A 13,166-nucleotide genomic window follows, 5' to 3' on the forward strand; every position below is an offset into this window, starting at 1 on the left:
CAATCAGGGGCAAGCATAGGTCCTGACGTATTTCCTGCTCAGGGACCTCCCACCCACATGTGATCAAGCACCTTTGTGCAGATGGATCAAACAAATAGGACAAACGCTAACTTATTTTTAACTGTCTCAAGTGCAAACAGAACCTGCAGGGTTTACTTTTCCTGTTTTTGGTTTCAGAGTCTAGTTTGTCCTTTAGAATGATTTACTGTGGTGTAAATATCATGCTATTGGCACGTTTTTAGAGTCATGAAATTGAACATTTTAATTTTCTATTCCCTTGTTTAGAAGGCCATGTTTAGTAAGAGCCATATATAGGCAGAGGGAGGGAGGGACAGGGAGACAATGAGAATGAGATGAATAAAAATGAGGGTTCTCAGATATTAGTAGTGTTTGTTTTGGTTGTTTTTCTTTGTTTTGTTTGTTTTTATTTATAAAGACAGGGTTTCTCTGTAGCTTTGGAGTCTGTCCACATTTTATTTATTTATTTATTTATTTATTTATTTATTTATTTATTTTTCGAGGCAGGGTTTCTCTATAGCTTTGGAGCCTGTCCTGGAACTAGCTCTTGCAGACCAGGCTGGTCTCGAACTCACAAAGATCCGCCTGCCTCTGCCTCCCAAGTGCTGGGATTAAAGGCATGTGCCACCACCACCCGGCAAACGTATTTTTTTAATGTTGCATTAAAGTTTTTTCAGCCAGGCAGTGGTAGCACACACCTTTAATTTCAGCACTTGGGAGGCAGAGGCAGGTGGATCTCTGTGAGTTCCAGGACAGCTAGGACTGTTAAACAGAGAAACCCTGTCTTGAGAAATCAAAAATAAAATAATCAGCAATTTAGTGTGTGTGTGTGTGTGTGTGTGTGTGTGTGAGAGAGAGAGAGAGAGAGAGAGAGAGAGAGAATCTTTTTAAATGCTTTTTTGCTGTTTCTATTGTGAAGCCTGCTTGTTTGTTTGTTTGTTTATTATATCTTTATTTTTGCGTGGTGAGGACCAAACTCAGGGCTTCACACATGCTAGGCAGTGCCTTCCACGTTCTTATTGCGGTCCTGTGCCTCGTACCATGTTTGAAGCTGGTTTCCAACCTTTGTGAGAGAAGGTCTAAAATGGTTTTTACTCCTCCGCTTCTACCGTCTCTGCCTATTGTTAGAGAACTTTCTGCCCTAAGCATAATGGGCCCAGTTCCTATGAACTCTGAGAACCATTCTGTCACAATTGCTGGTTTTTGCCTAACTTCATGTATTTGCACTCGTCAAAGTCAGAAGAAATGATATTGCAGATTTCTGGGGCTTCATTTCCATTTTGCTCCCACTTCAGGATTTCTAGCTGCGTTAGCCTTCCTGTTTGTCTGCGTCTGCCTTTGCAAGGCGCATCTACTTGTTTTGTAGTCAGGGTGTCACTGGCAGAATCTAGGGCAGTGATAGGGTTCTTGTTCCTTCTGTCAGTTATTGTAATCCTATGCTACCTGCCTAATGTTTGAAACCCTGGCTCCCTATATTAGTCCATCTCCCTCAAGTGGGAAATCTAGAACTTGTTAGCTCTTCATAGCTACAGGTAAGAGCTCAAGGCTCAGAAAAGACTTGCTAATTTTATATAGTTTTAAGGTAGAAGTAAGGTTCCATTTGTATCTGTCTGTAGGCATACTTACTGATTTGTCTACCCTTTACAGAAGAAAGCAAGCAATGCAGACATGTTCAGGTAGATTCTAACATTTATTTCAGTTATTACATTTACCTAGTGAGGATGGGGAGATGCATACCATGGCGTAAATGTGGAAGTCAGAAGGCTGCTTGTCTGCACTTGCTCTCTTGTGGGTCCCAGGGGTTGAACTCAGGTTGTCTGGCATGGCACTATGTGTTCTTTACACAGTGAACACTCTTACTTGCCCATCTGGTCACCTAGGTAAGAGGGAAACAAAATTGGACACTTCCTGTTGTAGAACTCCCTGATTAACGGAGTATTGTCCTTTGGAATGGGTGTGCCGAGGATCAGAGTATACGACTGTGCTGACCCTTAGTCAGATGCTTGAACAGGACCAAGAAATTGGGGGTGTCTTAAGTTAGGGTTTCTATTGCTGAGATGAAACCAAAAAGGAAGTTGGGGAGGAAAGGGTTTATTTTATTTGTCTTACACTTCTACATTCCTGGTCATCGTTGAAGGAAGTCAGGACAGGAATTCAAGCAGGAGCCTGGAGACAGGAGCTGATGCGGAGGCCATGGAGGATGCTGCTTACTGGCTTGCTCAGCCTGCTTTCTTATAGAAGCCAGGACCACCAGCTCAGGGACACCACCACCTACCATGGGCTGGGCCCTCATTCCTCCATAACTAATTAAGAAAATACCCTACAGCTGGGTCTTATGGAGTCATCTTTTTAATTGAGGCTCCCTCCTGTCAGGTGACTCTAGCTTGTGTCAAGTCGACATAAGACCAGCCAGCACAGGGGGAGAGGCACTTAAATTATGGTCTCTAGCTTTTGACTAATTAACTATGTTAGAGCACAGATAATGCTGCCTATGTGAAATGTAGAAAAAGCATGTTAATTGTTAAGAAATACTTCTACCTATAGATGACCATAAGAATATTAAAACTTGGGGGGAGGGAAGAGACAGGGAGGGAGCAGAGAAAAATATAGAGCTTAATACATATCAATAAAAATATTATTATAAAAACAGAATATTAAAACTTTTACTATATTTATTTATATGTCATGTGTATATTTACACATGGATGTGTGTGTTTTCATCACATATATGTAGAACCCAAAGGACAACCTTCTAGAGGCAGTTCTTTCCTTCTGCCATGTGTGTCCTGAGGACTGCAGACGGCCAAGCATGGCAGCACATGCTGTTAACCCACTGAGCCATCTCACCAGCCACAAAAGAACATTTTTAATGAAACTTACTTCCATGTGTGTATCATGTCACAGTTACATTTGTCTGTCATGATGGTTTGAGTCACTTAGAAAATGTTAGCTAGCATTCTAAGTACACCTGAGAAAGACAATTGAAAATAACAAGAACGACAACAACAACAACAACAAAAGGGTTAGCCAAGTGTGGTGGTGCATGCCTTTAATCCCAGTAGGCAGATCTCTGGGTTCAAGGATAGCTAGGACTACACAGAGCTATGATTTTCAATCTTCCTAACGCTGCAACCCTTTAATACTGTTCCTCATGTTGTGTTGACCCCAACCATAACATTATTTTTGTTACTACTTCATAGCTGTAATTTTGCTACTGTTATGAATCGTAATGTAAATATCTGTGTTTTTTGATGGCCATAAGTGACCCCTGTGAATGGGTTTTTCAGACCCTTCCCCAAAGGGGTCATGATCTACAGATTGAGAACCACTGACATAGAGAGACCCTATTTTTAAAAAAGAAAAAGAAAAGTTTAACAATGAAATTCATACCATTGATTCTTTAAGCTTAGCTTTTAGTTCCCAGAGAATTTGTATTTCTGGAAGGACTCTCCCAGAGGTTTCAAGTAACAAAAGCTGTACGTTTAAGTTTGCCAGCTTTGGCAGTGCTACTCTAGTAGCTTTCTGACCTACATAGCCTGCCACAACTTATAGGGTTGATCCTCATCTGCTGTTTTCCCTCCGTGCCTGGCTTACGACTGAGGGATGCTTGCTTTCTCCAAGCTTTGGTGTTTCTGGAGATGAGCAGGTCAACACATTGCTACAGTGCATATTTACTTCTGGTTTTATGCATGGAGCGGGCATCTGGATGTGCTTGTGAGTGCAGTCTAAAGACACCTTCAGGGATATTGGCTCCCCTGGAACTGGAGTTACAAGCTGTTGCGAGCCACCCAATATGTGTGCTGGGGATCAAAAGTAGGTCTTCTGGAAGAGCAGTATGTGTTCTTAACTGTTAAACCAACTCTCTAGCCCGCCGTCTTTTTTTAAGGGTCTCACTTATGTAGACAAAGCTGACCTCAAACTCTCAGAGAGCCACCGCTCTCTGCATCCTAAAGTTCTGGGATTTGCCACCATAGTTGGCCATTTCTTTTTCTTTTACTTAAAGATTTATTTATTTATTATTTATGTGTGAGCGTGTTTTGCCTGTGTGTATATATGTGTACTATGTGTGGAGTTATAGATAGTTGTAGGTGCTGGGTACTGAACCAAGGTCCTCTACAAGAGCAACAAATGCTATTAACCATTGAACCATCTCTCCAACCTGTTTATTTTTGAGACATGTTCTTGGTATGTAGCAGAGGCTAGCTAAGTTTCTGTCCTCTTGCCTCAGTCTCCCTAGTGTTGGGATTATAGATGTGTGACTGGATTACATTGAGACTCTCTCCCTTCTTTGTTTTTTTTTTTTTTCCCAACAGGTTCTCATTAGATAGCCCAGGCTGACCTTGAACTCAGAATCCTAAGAGTTGAAATTATGGGTGTGTGCCACTACTTTTTTTTTTTTTTTTTTTTGGTTTTTTCGAGACAGGGTTTCTCTGTGGCTTTGGAGCCTGTCCTGTCCTGGCACTAGCTCTGTAGACCAGGCTGGTCTCGAACTCACAGAGATCCGCCTGCCTCTGCCTCCTGAGTGCTGGGATTAAAGGTGTGCGCCACCATCGCCCAGCTGTGCCACTACTTTTTAAAAAAATTAATTAAAATTGTTCTTTGACATTTTCATACATGTATATAACCTATAGTGTGCTTGCTTTTTGCTTTTAATAATTTTAATAATAATGACATCATTTTGATTTCAAACATTTAAATAGAGGTCAGGAAATAATCTCAGCGAGTAAAGTCCTTTGTTGCTTGATGACCTGAGTTTTATCCCTGGAACCCACATAAAGGAAGTAGTGGCCTCAGGAGATGGATTACTGGGTAAAATGCATGCTTAATGTGTGTGTGTGTGTATGAGAGAGAGAGAGAGAGAGAGAGAGAGAGAGAGAGAGAGAGAGAGAGAGAGAGAGAGAGCCAACACCTGAGTTCAAATCTCAGTCCCCTTGTAAACAGGGTCTGGTAGCATGCATCTGTAATCCTGGCACTCCTGCAGTGAGATGAGAGGCAGAAACAAGAGAATCTCCAGAAGCTGATGGGCAGCCAGGGCAGCATCAGCCAAGGCAGCATATGCAGCAGCAAACAATAAGAGATCCCACCTCAAAAATAAACAAACAAATAAATAAATAGGTGCAAGGCAAGAACTGACATCTGAGGTCATCCTCTGACCGCCATACCTACACATACAAAATCGGCACAAGCATTATAGAAAAATAGTGTGCTCACTCGAGCATTTCCCCTCCCCCATTATGTTAACTGTGAAAGCAGGCTTTACATGCCCGTGTCTCTTGTCTCACGTGGTACTGTGGTATTATGACTCTACTGTGCTTGTTATTGGAGCTGAGATAATGGGATCTCCTACCACATTAAAAAACAAAAATTTAGCCTTCTCCCCATCCTCTGATCTTATGTTTTTTTTCCACCCCTTCTTCTGCAGTGTTCCCTGAAACTTAAGTGGATAGTGTAAATGTCCTATTGGCTAGCGCTCAGCGCCCTTTTTTCTCAGCATCTTGTGCAGCCATGGGTCTTTGCATTTACTGAAGGAAAAGAAGGTTTCTTTGTTTATGGCTGAGTGTATCATTGTCTGTGGGTATAAACAAATATTTAGGAGGTAGTTTGATTCTCTGTCAGTTCAGCTGAGCAGTCATCCTGTTAGACACCCCTGCTCCCAGGGTATACAGAGTTATGGTAACCACAAACTCAAAGCAGCTCTGTATACTGGCCTTGGGTCCACAGAAGTCAGTTAAGGAGTGGGAGGAGACTCTGTAGTAGATACTGTGGGTGTAATGGCAACCAGCAGATTCTGGGGAAAGGTGAAGCATAGTATGTAGTTGTATACTCACCAGTGAGCCCACAAGGCTCTGATGGTTAGTTTCAAAGTCAGGATCATACAGGCAGCCATAATTAAACCTTGTGACACTAGTAAAACCAAAGACTAGTAAATAAAGGGAAGAGACTGGGGAAGGTAGGATGGAGGAAACATATGTTTTTGTTTTGTTTGTACTTTTTTTTATTTTATAAGTGTTTTGCCTATGTGAGGGTCTCAGGTCCCCTGACACTGGAGTTACAGACAGTTGCCATGTGGGTACTGGGAATTGAACCCAGGTCCTCTGGAAGAACAGTTGGTGCTCTTAACCACTGAGCCATCTCAACAGCCCTAGTGTTTTATGTTTTTAAAGAGAAAAAAAGGAGCTGGGCATTGGTGATGCATGCCTTTAATCCCAGCACTTGGGAGACAGAGGCAAGAGGATCTTTCTGAGTTCCAGGCCAGCGTGGTCTACAGAGCAAGTTCTAGGATAGCTACACAGAGAATCCCTGTCAGGAAAAACCAAACCAAACCAACCAAACAAACAAACAACAACAACAACAAAAAGCTGGGGAGTCTATTCAGTGGGAGAAGCATTTGTTGTTATTAGTATGAGGAGCCCAGTTTTGAATCCTTAAGGTCTCAGAGCCCAAGTTTACCTTGAACTTTTAGCAGTCCTTCTTGGCCTCTTGAGTGGGGATGGCAGGCATGAGCCACATGTCATGTTTCATGTCACTTCCTTGTCGTATTATCTAGATTCCATTTATTGAAATTTTATATAGTGTTCTTTGTTTTCTTAGCTTTCTCTATTTTTTCTAAAGATCAGGTCCCATTCTGAGTATTGGTTTCCAGATGAAGGGTAACACCCAGGAAACAAAGGAACAAGCAGTGTAGACTGAGTTTTTGTTCCATACTTTACAACCAATTTCATTTGTTCTATTGCTCTAACAATTTACCATAATCCTAATGATTTGGAACAATACATAGATTGTCTTACAGTTTTGTAGATTAGAAACCCAACACAAGTCTCACTGGAGACAACAAAGTTGCATACTTTTCTAACTGTCAGGAAGAAACCATTCCCAGGCCTTGATAGCTTCTGGCAGTGGCCATCATTCCTTGGTCCCTTCAGCAGCAGCAGTAGTGAGCAAGTTTTCACATAGATTGTCACTCTGCATTCTGCTTCTCAGGCCCTTTGTGATCACCATTGGATTACAGTAATCCAGATGGAGTCTACAGCTTCTCTTGTGCCAGGCAAGGTGAGTGCTCCCAGGCTTACCAGGGACACAGACATTTTTCGGAAGGTCGTTACTACTCCTTCCTTACCAAAATGACTGAGTCATTTTTACAGGTCTCTGAGTTACTTATTCTTTTTGATGTCTTCCTTTTACATTTTAAAATTCTAAGTCCAGCTTTCAGTGGTGTTTCTTTTTTTTAATTAATTAATTTATTTATTATACACTTTCCAGGATACAATGCCAGATCTCATTACAGGTGGTTGTGAGCCACCATGTGGTTGCTGGGAATTGAACTCAGGACCTCTGGAAGAGCAGCTATTGCTCTTAACCTCTGAGCCATCTCTCCAGCCCTCAGTGTCATTTCTTAATGGTCACAAATTATTGTTGTGGGATATTAGTACACTGTGTGAAGATATATTGCTGTGATGTTTTAAGTAAAGAGCTGAGTTGCCAATAGCTAGGCAGAAGGTGTAGGTGGGACTTCCTGGAAGAGAGAGGAAGTAGGAGATAAATCTTGGCACACAAAAGATGTTGGAGAACAAGTCAAACACACAGAATGAGAAAGAGGTAAAAGTCACATGGTAGAACATACATTCATAAAAAATATGAGTTAATTTACATTATAAGAGCTATTTAGCCGGGCGATGGTGGCGCACGCCTTTAATCCCAGCACTCAGGAGGCAGAGGCAGGTGGATCTCTGTGAGTTCGAGACCAGCCTGGTCTACAGAGCTAGTGCCAGGACAGGCTCCAAAGCCACAGAGAAACCCTGTCTCGAAAAACCAAAAAAAAAAAAAAAAAAAAAGAGCTATTTAGGGACAAACCTAAACTATAGGCCAAGCTTTCATAATTAAGAAGTTTTTGTGTCATTATTTGGGAGCTGACTTTTATATTCCCCTAAATTATAACAAACATCCATGACCCACCAAATAACCAAAGATCACCCACACCATCTCTTGGGAATGAGGGCATTAGATCTTCAGACTGCTTCCTGTGGTCTTTAGGCAAAGGCATCTTTAGGGTCCCAGAGACAAAATTGAGATAATGACCAAGTCCTGGGAAGACCATCAGATATCACCTGTCATGTTTTCAGGAGGTTTCCCTTGATCAAACCTGATCCATATTATTCCTAAAAGAATCCACAGCCTCTTGTTTCCTGTGGAAACAAAAGCAAAACCTCTTCTTCAAAGCATTAAAAAAACTTTTGATTTTCTACCTCCCAAATGCTAGGATTATAGGTATACAACATCATGCCTGGTTTATATGATGCTGGGTCTTGAACCCATGGCCTTGTGTATAATAGACAAGCACTGTACCAATGAATCTACATTTCCAGCCCATGGTTTTCTTATTGTGTAAGACTTTCATGCATGCTTGTGTTTTGGTTATGTCTACCCTAGTTCCCTGCCTCCTGATTTTTCTTACTCCCCCACTACTGTTCCCTCCTACATACATGTGGGATTTAGTTTGTTTATTTAAATCCACTGAGATCACTTAGGTAGCCACTGTGTATTTAGAGTCATCTATAAGTGCATGAATAGCTTCTCAGGGACTGAATCCTTAAAGAAAACCACCCCCTCCCCAGCAGCTACAGTTGCCAGTAGCTCCTCTTATAAACTAGGAGTTTGTGACTACCTCCCCACCCACGTTGAGAGTTTTGTCTGGCTTAATCTTCACAGGCCTCATGCATCTCACAATAACTGCTGTGAATTCATAGTTCCATTGTAGTCATCTACTGCCTCTGGCCCTTACCAACTTTCTGCCCTCTCTTCTGCAGTGATCTCTGAACCTTATGAGGAGGGTATATGATATAAATGCCTCATTAGGGCTGAGCACTCTGCTGTCTCTTATTCTCTGTTCCGTGACCAGTTGTGGGTCTCTCTGTTTATCACTACTGCAAAAAGAAGCTTGTCTGATTTTAGTTGAAAAATGTACTTAGCTATGTGTTCAGTGATAAGTCATTAAGGGTCATTTTAAATACTGTTTATTAATGTCCATTTACAGAATGATAGTAGTAAGTTCTCCCCTAGACCTGTGGCCTTTCCAGCCACAGGTTCTTGGTCCTGATGACTGTGAGGCATGGGTTCTGTCTTGTGGAATGTGAGCCTTAAGTTCAGTAAGAGAGTAGTTGGTTATTCCCCTAATATTTGTGCCACTATTGCACCAGTGGCCATATCTTGCCACATCATTTGTTGTATCTCCAAGAGCTGATGACTAGAAAAGCTAGCCAGTAGGGATGACGCTTTTAGGTAGGTGCCAGTTGGATTTCTCCATGTTTTATTTTTTTATTTTTTTCCTTTTTTTTTTTTTTTTCCGAGACAGGGTTTCTCTGTGGTTTTGGAGCCTGTCCTGGAACTAGCTCTTGTAGACCAGGCTGGTCTCGAACTCCCAGAGATCTGCCTGCCTCTGCCTCCTGAGTGCTGGGATTAAAGGCGTGCGCCACCACTGCCAGTCCGTTCTATGACTCATGTATGTGTCTTCAGCAGTAGGGTCTTAACATCAAGTTCTGGAGGATAACCCAGAAAAATGGCAGTAGCCTGTAATTTTGAGGGAGGTCTGTGGAACCCTAAAGATCAACAACTCCAAAGGAGGGAGCCCATCTCTAGCCCTGAACTTTTTTTTTTTCGAAACAGATTTTTTTGTAACTTTGGAACCTGTCCTGAAACTCGCTCTGTAGATCAGGCTGGCCTCAGACTCACAGAGATCCACCTATCTCTGCCTCCCAAGTGCTGGATTGAAGGCATGCAGCACCACCACCCAGCTGGCTCTGAGCTTTTTATTTGATAGTTTTTGGTGTCTGGGAGAGGCATTGTTCTCCTGTTATAGAGTAACTGTAATGGTTTAGAGGTCAGCGCTCAGACAGATGGAACATGTGGTTGTTGTGAAAAAAATACCCGGTTTCGGATCCCAACCCTGGGAGAGGGGCAGGAGGGCCTACTGAGTCTGATGGCACCAATGTAATAGTTTAAAATGCTACAGCGGGCAGCAGGGTCCCGAGACCACGACAGGCCATGAAGGCAGCTGGGTCCCAGGCAGGAGTGGCACAGTTTCCCTAGTGACTGCAACAGGCCACAAGTCCCAGGCAGGGAGCCATGTGGTGGGTGAGAGACCTTGATGGGGCAGCCAGTCCCACAAGGAGACACAGACAGATGGGCCTGCCACGAGACCACACTGCAGGTCTCCAAAGGCGGTGGTCCTGAGCAGGGAGCCACGTGGAGGGTGAGAGACGGAGACATGGATAGGCACGTCATGCAGAGTGAAGTTTGATATTTATTTAGTGGGTTATGGAAGGGAAGGGGAGAAGGGGGAAGAGCAGAGAGAGGCAGAGAGAGAAGAACAGAAGGGGAAGTGGAGAAGTGGGGAGAAGGGAGAGACAGAAGTTGCCTCTCAGAGAGGGGAGGAAGGAAGGGCTCAGCCTCAGTGGTTAGGGGAGGGAGTGGGCGTGGCTTGTCTCATAAAGTGACAGAGCAGACCATTACCGTAACTCCATTTAAATTCTTTTAGTGTGTGAACACATTCATGTGTGCATGTGTGTATTTTAGGAAGCTTCTATATTAATGTTTCCATATGACTTCCTTCCTTCATTCCTTCCTTCCTTCCTTTCTCTTTTTCCTTTCCTTTCTTTTTTTTTTTTTCCTGAGACACAGTTTCTCTGTGTAGCCTGGAACTGACTTTGTAGATCAGACTGTCCTCGACCTCAGAGATCTGCCTGCCTCCACCTTCCGAGTGCTGTGATCAAAAGTATGTGCCACCACCGCCCAGCTTTCGTATGACTTTTTCAAAGCTCTTTAGTGTGGTTATCACTCCTCATACTCTTTCCACTACTTTCTACTCTATTTAATCCTTCTTCTTATATTATTCCCCATCACCCTTTATACTACAGCCTGTGTTCCATTTCTTCTTCCTTGAAAGCCTACCCTGGTGACCCTTACTAGTTTCCTGATTTAGTGTGGGCATTCCAATGTAATATGTGTTAAGATTCAAAGGATAGATAGCATGAACGTTAGGAGAACATGACACATTTGTCTTCCTCATTTGGGTGACAACAAAATGATTATTTCCAACTCCATACATTTATCACAAGTTTCATAATTTCCTTTTTTAACAGCTGAATAACATCCAGGCTGTTATTTCCAGCCATAATTTCCTGGCTATTATGAATACAGAACCTCTATAGTAGGATATAGTATTCTAGATCTTAGGATAGACCTATTTTCTGGCTTTTTGAAGAACTTCCACACTGATTACCACAGTGGCTATATTATTTTGCTTTCTGTTTCTGATGAACTGTGACCAAAAGCAGCTTATGAAAGGAAAAGGTTTATTTGGCTTACACTTCCGTGTCTCAGTCCAACATTGAGGGAAGTCAGTGTAATGTGTAATGGTTTAAATAAAATGCTGCAGTTTCCCCGAGGGACGCAGCGGCAAAATGCTGCAGGTCCAGTGGTGGCAGTGGGCAGCAGGCCATGCTGCAGGTCCTTGAGCCGAGACCACAGTAGGCCACAAAGGCAGCCGGGTCTCAGGCAGGAAGCCACGCAGTGGGTGAGAGACTTCAATGGGTCAGCCAGTCCCACAAGGAGAGATAGACAGATGGGCACACCATGAGACCACGTGTCACAGGTCTCTGAAGGTAGCTGGTCCCAGGCAGGGAGCCACACAGCAGGTGAGAGACAGATGGATAGGCACGCCATGCAGAGTGAGGTTGGGTATTTATTTAGTGGGTGATGGAGAGGGAAGGGGGGAGGGAAGAAGAGCAGAGAGAGGGGAGGAGAGAGAGAGAGAGAGAGAGAGAGAGAGAGAGAGAGAGAGAGAGGGGGGGGGGGGGGGGGGGATGTATAGGGGGGGAGGGGGAGAAGGGGGGGGAGAAGGGGAGAGAGAGAGAGAGAGAGAGAGAGAGAGAGAGAGAGAGAGAGAGAGAGAGAGAGGGAGGGAGGGAGGGAGAAACAGTGGACAGTGGGGGAGGAGAGGAGCCACAGCTACCTTTCTGAGAGAGAGACAGAAAAGGGAGGGACTCAGACTGGAAGCAGAAGATCAGCTTGACTTGGTGGAAGCGGAAGCAGGGAGGGAGTGGGCATAGCTTCTTTCTTAAAGGGACAGAGCAGACCATTACATTCAGGGCAAACGCAGGAACCATGGAATGATGTTGCTTACTGACTGACTCTTAGGTTTATATTCACCTACCATTCTTTGTTTGTTTTTTGAGACGACATTTCTTTCTGTAGCCCTGGCTGCTCTGGAACTCAATCTGTGGCTCAGGCTGCCCTTGAACTCAGAAACCCGCCTGCCTCTGCCTCCCCAGGACCACTTGCCCTGGGGCCCTCCCACATCAATCAACAATCAAGGATTACCCTCAGACTTACCTACAAGTCATTCTGATAGAGACATTTTCATGGATGAAGTGTCCCCCCCCCCAGATAATTCTGGTTTTGTTGAGTTGTGAACACCAAGCAGCATAGGTGTGCACCAGTCTGCTTCTACCAGTAGCAAGGAACAGCCTCATATCCCACACCCATCCCAGTGTTTATTGTCACTTGCTGCTTTTTCTTTTTCTTTTGGTTTTTTGATACAGGTTTCTTTGTAGCTTTGAAGTCTGTCTTGGAACTAGCTCTGTAGACCAGGCTGGCCTTGAACTCACAGAGATCTGCCTAACTCTGCCTCCTAAGTGCTGGGATTAAAGGTGTACATCACCACTGCCCAACTGCCATTTTTGTTTGTTTTGGTTTTGATATTAGTTATTCTGACTAGAGTAAGATGAAATCTAAAAATAGTTCCATTTTCTTGGTAGGTAAAGGTGTTGGACATTAAGCCAGGCGGAGGTGGCACATGCCTTTAATCCCAGTGTTCAGAAGGCAGAGGCAAGTGGATCTAAGTTCAAGGCCAGTATGGTTTACAGAATGAGTTCCAGGACAGCTAGAGATACACAGAGAAACCCTGTCTCAAAATCAAAAAGAAAAGGAAAAAAAAGTTGAACATTTAAAAAATATTTATCAGACATTTGTATTTTTTCTTTTGAGAACTCTTTAATTCATTGCCTTCAATTGAGTAATTTACTTTCATGATGTTTAATTTTTTTTTTTTTAGTTCTTTGTATATTTTAGATACTAACTCTCTATTAGATACA

General features: G+C 43.2%; 1 protein-coding gene across 1 annotated transcript in view; it reads left to right on the forward strand.

Annotated features, from left to right (window-relative positions):
• Positions 1–13,166, forward strand: part of Pi4ka (phosphatidylinositol 4-kinase alpha) — a 132,125-nt gene that overhangs the window by 8,192 nt on the left and 110,767 nt on the right. The gene's annotated exons all lie outside the window — the stretch shown is intronic.

Source organism: Alexandromys fortis, unplaced genomic scaffold (genome assembly GCF_014885135.2).
Source record: "Alexandromys fortis isolate MF-2015 unplaced genomic scaffold, M_Fortis_MF-2015_v1.1 scaffold_219, whole genome shotgun sequence".
NCBI classification, from domain to species: Eukaryota; Metazoa; Chordata; class Mammalia; order Rodentia; family Cricetidae; genus Alexandromys; species Alexandromys fortis.